The sequence below is a fragment of the Dendronephthya gigantea genome, unplaced genomic scaffold (genome assembly GCF_004324835.1).
Source record: "Dendronephthya gigantea isolate DGI-Jeju-01 unplaced genomic scaffold, DenGig_1.0 000004F, whole genome shotgun sequence".
Classification (NCBI taxonomy): domain Eukaryota; kingdom Metazoa; phylum Cnidaria; class Anthozoa; order Malacalcyonacea; family Nephtheidae; genus Dendronephthya; species Dendronephthya gigantea.
In genome coordinates, this window is record NW_021163014.1 from 2,456,234 (window position 1) to 2,464,537 (window position 8,304).

At 35.3% G+C, this 8,304-nt stretch overlaps 1 long non-coding RNA gene across 1 annotated transcript; it reads right to left on the minus strand.

The window, feature by feature from the left end:
- Positions 1–4,990: 4,990 nt before the first annotated feature.
- LOC114544092 lies at positions 4,991–7,585 on the minus strand. Its single transcript, XR_003690288.1, has 3 exons — positions 7,511–7,585; positions 6,106–6,212; positions 4,991–5,242 (listed from the first exon to the last, which is right to left on the minus strand). It is a non-coding gene; the product is annotated as an uncharacterized LOC114544092 (long non-coding RNA).
- Between the last annotated feature and the right edge of the window lie 719 nt (positions 7,586–8,304).

Consider the following 8,304-nt stretch of genomic DNA (forward strand, 5'->3'; position numbering starts at 1 on the left):
CTCAACGTGTTGAAAATGTCAGGTAAGGCTGGTGAACTGGAAACACATAGTATTTCGATAGTAATTAAGCAATGGTAAGCAACGCGGGCTTAATTTGGCCATATGACCTCTTACGTGATTTTTGACACTGTGAAAAAAACAGTGTTATAGCTATTGAATGTCATGTTGTTTCGTGATTACTGGAGTCCATATTTTTAATTCTAAGTCAAATTAGACAAAAGCAATGTTTTAACAAGTAGCTTGCTTTTATGTTCGAGTGGCAAAAGCAACATCTCAACTGTTAGAAACAATAGTGTATTGATATTTTTTTGACACGAGAACATAAAATCCATATCTTCGAGCGAACCGTGTACTGTTCTGTTCATTATATGGACTAAAATCAGAATGACAAAACACGACAAGTAAGACGCCGCGAAAGACCATCAGATATAAAAGCGAATATTTTTCAAATTATAGCATAAACTTTAAAGTAGAATAAATTTACGTATCTAAAGATGTCTTTTTTTAAAAGTGTTTTCGTTTGTATTTCCACCGTAATTTTGCCGTTTTATATATACGAAGCAAACACTATTTGCATTTTCACAGCAACAACAACAATGAAAATAGCAGGAAAATTTTTGAAACTCGTTATATGTCACCCCCAAACGTAACAAACGGAAAATACTCGCACCGTACCCCGGATGTGAATTTGTAAAGAAATGAGTAATGATAATAACATAAAAATTAATTTGCATAGCATATGACTAAATCGTCAGGCTGGGTAGGCCACTAATGAATACGTATACGCCACCCCAAAGAAATAAGTTTCAAACCACAGAAATGATGTATTATAAACAACAGACATTTCGTGAAAGAAGCTACAATGTAATATTTAATTTTTAATGAGCTAATGTCTATAACGGAAATGTGCATTTTCTCATGCACCGTAACAACTCAAGCAAGATTGTAATATCTACAAAACTGGTTAATCGCCACATGTTAACAAAATTATACTCCGTCCATGCGAGTAATAATAGTTCTATTTTGTAATAATGAGCCTTGCATATCCCCTTAAGGTGGCTCCCTACAGTTTTAGGAATATTGAAAACTAATGATTTAGATTGAAATTTTTGGCAGGAAGTTTCTTGCTAAACGAAATGAAATTTTCCAAATATATTAACCAACGTTCTAACAGTCGAAAATTGTCTTTCAGTATCACGTCATTACCGTTTTTATGGTAACAATGGCGATTCAATATGGCCGACATTTTACCTATTCACGCATTTTACTCGAAAAAAAGTTCGGTAAGTCCAGTTTTTTATTTTAAAAAAGTTTTCTTACAAAAAAATGGGAAATTTGAGCAAGTTTAAAAAAATTCTATAGAGCCAAAAAATTTCTATCACGAAAAATCACGTTTTTTAATTTTTAATAATTTTGGCTCTATAGAATTTTTTTAACTGATTCAAATTTCCCACTTTTCTAGAAAACTTTTTATAAAATAAAAAATTGGGGTAACCGAGCTTGTTTTCGAGTAAAATGCGTGAATAGGTAAAATGTCGGCCATATTGAATCGCCATTGTTACCATAACAACGGTAATGACGTCATGCTTATGGGCAATTTCTGACTGTTAGAATGTTGGTTTCCTTAGCAAGAAATCTCGTGCTAAAATTTGAAATCAAAACCACAAGTTTTCAATATTTTAAAAAGTTGTAGGGAGCCACCTTAACCGGTTTACAGTTCACACGTAATTTACTTCGACCTGACAATTTTTGTCGCAGAACTAATTAATATGGAATGTGATAATCCTCGTCGTCTAGTGGCGCGCCATCCCTAAAAAAAGGTTGTTCGTAACGCGGTGAGTCACCTTTTTCCACTTTACCAGTCATATATTAAACTCCATAATTTTTTTAGCGCACGCATGAGACACCATTCTATACTGAAAATGCTTGGTTGCGCAACAGGCAGACTGACAAGACAAGCCAGAATATAGTGAGTTTAAGCATTTTAAGCACATCACACTAACCGGTTTCTCTTTTTCGCGCCAAACATATTGTATACCGGCATATTAAAGCGGTTACACGGAAACAGAAATTTACCGAATCATCAGTTCATGTCACCTCCAGAGCGGAGTGATTCTTATTCCGCAGCGCGTACCACCACCTATCTGATATGGAAAGTAATCCGATACGCTAATAATCCGGAATCGTGTAACTGGGGCCTAAGTTAATACAGATTAATCCTTTTTATCTAAGAAAAAGTGCATCTTAATTGTTTATGGTGCAATTTGATTATCAGATAATTTTCAAATCCCAAAAATAGAACTTAATTCTCAGTGAGACCTGCGGGTATCCTGTGTCGCGCGCGCGTGGTATATGATAATTATAAAGAGATATTTTTTAAAAAACAAATATGTTGAATCTGCTTTTCCACCGTTTCTAACACCGTTTCTTAGCATGCATAGTGAAATAAATCTGGCGATTTGCGAAAATCTACTGGGAATAATTATTAGAAATTACACGAATAGCTTCAGTAGGATTGCTACTGATGGTCGCTCCATGCATATATTGTTTGGAGTAGTATAGTGCACGACTGCCGTTTTATGATAAATGAATTTTCCCTAGATCGTCCCAACCGTGCATTCAGTCCAGACAAACTAATACCATTCAAGTTCGTCGAAATTGACAATAGTTTATGCGGATAATTCGTATTGACGGATGATTTCTCTGTTTGGCCGTGTTCACACATGCACAGACGAACTAGAAGACGAACTATCTCAGTTTCGCTTGCTACAGTTCTTCCAGACGGATGATCGGTCTCTAGTATAAATCGGACCATTATGTGCGTCCACACACTTGTCGCGCAGTTTTCCGAATTATATAGGACAGTGAATGGAGGAGCCGTCCGGAAATTCAGTGGCGTAAAGCCTTAGGACTCCCCGCTATTCGTAGGGTTTGGTCAAAATTTGAAAATGGTCAAAAAATCAAGCGGTGAAAACGTTCGATGAAGCCTGGTTCGCGTATTCATCACATTATCCCCCCTTGCTTCATACCGACTCAATTCTTGGAAAGAAAGTTTCTCATCACGTATACCTCGGCACCAAAACAAATCGTAACGTCATGGAATTTTTTTTTCAGTTTTTCAGATTAGTATTTGAATACAATAGTCTAGTCAAATAAATGTAAGCTGGCATGCTTATATAGTTGTCATTGTTTGATCTCATGTAAAGTGTTTTATAGATCGGCGCGTTATCTATAATTACAATGGCAAGCTTCATATTTACACATGCGGGAAAACTCGATGAACATTTTTGGGACGATCACATCGAAAATGATGTCCAATACAGGTATAACTTTATGCTTGCCTATTAGCTATATTTCAAAAAGGAGAAACATACATAAATGTTCTGCAACTGCAGTTGAACAAAAACCAGCTGATCTTAAAATGATGACAAAAGTGAGTTTTCGTGTGTAAGGAGGCATTTGTCTGCGTTCTTTCTAATAACAGTAAAAACGGACGCAAAATTCATATTTACAATTTAAAACTGACTGAGAAATAAAAGTTTTCCGCATGGAAAAAAACAGTTGAATTACTCAACCGTTTTAAACACAGAACCTGCAAGAAATGAAGAAAATATGATAATTCAGTTTTGTCAAAGTTCTTTTTTCTAATTTGCTGATCTTTGTGACTTTTTACGCTGTGGAAATTCAAGCGCGGCAATTTCTAATTAATTTTTATCATTTGAACACATGATATATATAAAATTATATACAGGCGAAATTCGTAAAGGCGACTGCAAAAAACGTGTGATTTCGATTTATTCAAAAAATTGAATGGTTCCCTGTAGTTTAAAATAGCGGGTAATGTGTGTTCAGTTATGTAAATTCCATTGTGTGTTTGAGTAGCTTATAGCCTCTTTCACATTTTAAAGTCTTACGCCGGAGTAATTATATGCGAGAATTCCAGTCTACAAAAAATAATTTAAGATGATATGCATTTTATAACCTTATAATGAAAATAATTGTAAATTTTTAAATGCTGAAAATTTATAACGATTTACTTAAATTGCTCATTTGCATAGAATTTTAAGATACCTTAAACAGCTTTTAGGATCTTTGCTTAATCCTTTTTCTTCTAGATCTTCATCAAACTGAATTCCGAGTCAAAGCCATGCAGTCTTTTTTGATGTGAAAAATAGAGAAACAACTAAGTCTTTTTATATATTTGCATGCCTGTTGCAGCTGTAGCTTGAATAGACCCTCATCATACATGGACACTTACCTTTAATGTAGACCCTTGAGTTCTTCTTATTTTGTTTGAAATCCTTTTTTTTCTTGAAAAGGCTACTCTCTGCCTAGCCGGTTTAGTTGAGCAATATTTGAAGAGAAATAGTTTTTTTGTATATCGCGGGTGCTTATAGCGGACATCATGTACACGCGCGAGACTTGATGAGCTGCTGAACATGCAGTCTGCGGCATTTATGCATTTGCCCGATATAATAATTAACATGCAGTTGTTCGTGGAGGTGAGGTGAATATCGCTGAATGAAAACTTAGATGGAATCGACATTTGAGGCCATTCATAACCTCGCAGCAGATTTGAATTTGAAAGGCCTGTGCTTTTCCTTCGCGCGGATTTGGGCATGAGTGCAAAAGGGTATTAAAAAGGGGCCCCATATAGTCCCCCCAAAATGAATGATAAATTACTTATTGTTTGAACTGTAAAATAATTGTTTTCAACGATAAATAACTGTTCGTTTTTAGGTTAACTTATATTTATTACTGTAAATGAAAAGTCCAAACATGAAGCGTCAATTTTTGAGGGATCCGCTATACCGATATAATTATTGGGCTAAGTCATTCGAATTCTAACAACAAATTAATTTATATAGATATATATCAATATACGCCCCCCCCCCCCCCCCCCTTCAAGTAATTGTGTACTGAGCAACATAAACTATGCGTCAAATAGACACTTCTAACTTTTAAAAGCATAATTAAATTGTATCTATTGTTTATTTAGCTAATATCTGTTACAATAACGTGCATTTTCTCACCGTAACAACGCACGCCAATTTCTAAAATCTACAAAGAGAACTTAGTTCTGTTCATAATTATGCGTTACAAAGAATAAAAAGCCGTGCATTTTTCGTCTATTTCTTCGCAGTGCACATTTGTGCGGCCCTTGCAGTAATCTTCCTTCTGTGGTCTCACCTTACATTCTGACAAATCTTTTAAACAAACCGTATTTAAAGTCTTTGAGCGTCTAAAAAAAGGTTATTCGTAACGCGGTGAGACAATTTATTCCACTTTAGTTTTACCATGCAGCAATATTTTTAAACTTTTGATTACTTCTTATAGCGCATGCATGAGATCACATGCATGCACCATCCAATATATTCATCATGCAGCACGTACTTTCAAAATGGTTGCTAAATAATTATAAATTATACATTAGGTATATAGGCCGACAATCCAGAATTTAGTTAATATAAACATTGTTACACGAAGTTAATGCATGCATCTTTTTATGTAAGAAAATAATTTTGTTTATAGTACAGTTTTAACTTGATAATCAGACATATTTCAACTCCCAATGTTCAAAACTTCTCGAATATAGGTATCCGGTGATCTTGTCCTAAAATCAGCGCTCAAAAAGGTTGCCAAAATAAAAATCCACTTTGCATTATTTAAAGAAATATAATTTCTGTTGTTCTTTTTGCAATTCAAACAATTGATGATAAACAATCTAATGTTTGAATTGCAGTTGACCCGACCAAAATACGACGTATAAATTAGCCCTATAAGCGTTAAGCAATTTCTATAGATGGATCTGCTGTACTATAATAATTATTATAATTTCCTTTTGGGGGATGTGTGGTAAATTTGAGTATACCCCGTGTTTTCTAAATTCGTACGTTCACACGGGATCGTACGTTCATCATTTGGGACCGCTTCAAATTCATCCAGCCCATGTCCAGATGCCGTTTGTACGAAGGCTAGATAGCGCTAACCTTCTTTCCTAACAACCGGCCCGAGTTGTTCGAACGGTAAAAGTGGATAAAAATTTGAACGGATTTGTTTAAATGTATGTTTCTCTTTTTTGTGTTATTTTTAGCATAATTATACCTCTTTGGGACATAACTTTTGCTGTGATCGTCCCAAAAATGTTCATCGAGTTTTCCCGCATGTGTAAAAATGAAGCTTGCCATTGTAAGTATAGATAACAAGCCGATCTATAAAACACATAAGATTACACTAAATAACATATTCATGCAAGCTGATACTATTTACTTATTGACAAGATTTTTTGAGACTATTTAGAAAAATGTCATTATATACGACCTATAAAGACTCATTTTCTTGCCTAGGTACCAGATACAAATAAGCCCTGTTTTATAAGACGTCGAACTTTTCATGAGTCGAATGCACTTAACTTATACAACTGAACCGAAACAAAGACTGTATCTCATTAACATTAGGTTCGGCACATGAAAAGATCGACGCCTGAAACAGGCCAAAGAAGTTTTGAAAACCCTCTTTTTCATAAAAAAAAGTCCTAATCCCCAAGTTGGTGTCGATGGTGACCGAACAATGCGGAATCCAAAGTCAATGTCATGGGATGCATGGTGGACTTTGCCGTGGCCTGCCTCGATAATTGAGAGGGGAGTTGGAAGGCTTATTCATGTATACTTCACTCGAATATACATGCATGTTAACAGACCGCAAATTAAGATAATCGATTTTAAAAGGGGTTAATCATGCCTGAGAACTTGAAAATATGAATATCCCCCCTGAATTATCGATACTATACGACGATACCGGTGGTCGTTCAATAGTCCGGCAATGTTTTAGGTAGTGGTAAAAATATTAATTCTCAGCGGTGTAAGCAAAAAACGCGTAATCTCGATTTTCTGTTGTAAGTGATGCGCACGAACGAGTTCAAGAAAAGTAAACTGATAAAAGTGCGATTGGCCAAATCGAAAAATTTTGTTCACATCAGCATAACTGCATGCTATTTTAAAACTTTTTTAAATTACATCTTTTGCTGCCTCAAAGTTTGAATAAGGTAGTTTTTTTCATTTCATCGTCTTACACCTTCAAATTGGTGCTTATAATTATTAAAACCCCGCTTTGTTATAGTTTATATTAGCGTGTATATTATATGTAATGCCTTAAACGAATGTAGCTAATGGTTCATACTGGGTTAGTACTTGATAGTATTCTTCAATGTGTGCGAGGTGTGAACGCGCTATTATTCAAAATTCAACATGCGTGTATTATATTAGTATATTCTCAACTTAATCGAACAGCATTCATATTCGTGCCTCATGGCCGAGGAATTGCCGTATCATATGAGCAAAATCAAATCACGCATCGCGATGGAAATTTGGCCCAAGATTCAATAAGCGCGCCACAACTTTTGCGAGACAAACCTAATACGGTGATCTTCAGCGAGCGTCAATGGTCATTACACATACCGAAATTGGTACCAGTCCATGCTAGCCCCTTTCCATTGTTTAATTTAAAATACCTTAAACATCTTTTAGATTCTTTCTTCGCTCGTTTTTCGTCTTCCTCAAACTGAACTCAAAGGCAGTTTTGGTTGATATAAGTCGATAACAAAATAAGTCTTTTTATATATAGCTATGCGTGCATGTTGCAGCTGTGGCTTGAATAGGCCCTCATCATTCAAACTAACCTTTAATAAAGACTCTTGAGTTCTTCTTATTTTTTTTTGAAATGCGGTTTTATTCTTTGGATAAAGGCCCATTATTTGCCTAGCGGTAAATAACAGTTAATACAGTGCCACTTCTATGTTCAGAATCAAATTTGAAATTATATTGTGATCTATATTGTGTCTCTTAACATTCAAACCCAACGCCTTATCAAAAAGCCATCAGATGCAGTAAACTATAACTACATGCTCTTTGACGTGCATACAAATACTAGCTCATATTAATTTTGTTCTTTCGTTCAGTTACTGTTGAGTTATTATAATAATAGAAATAAAAATTGGTCTGTCACATTTTTAGGAGTTTATTTTATCTGTTTGAACCTCACATACAAAAACGGCTTCAAGGCCGGTAGATGTGAACGAGGGAAATAGTCACGGATGTTCAAATAGGACCAGTAGCAGTGAACTTACTGAATTCAATGAACGGCCTGGAATGATAACCGTAAGAGTTATTTTACTTATTTGGCTGCAATCTTTGAAGCCAATTTGAAACCGAATTTTGTACCAGTGCCAGTCCGTTTCCATTGTTTTTATCAGCGCGATCATCGAACACGAAGAAAAAACAATACAAAGGGATTGGCACTGGTACC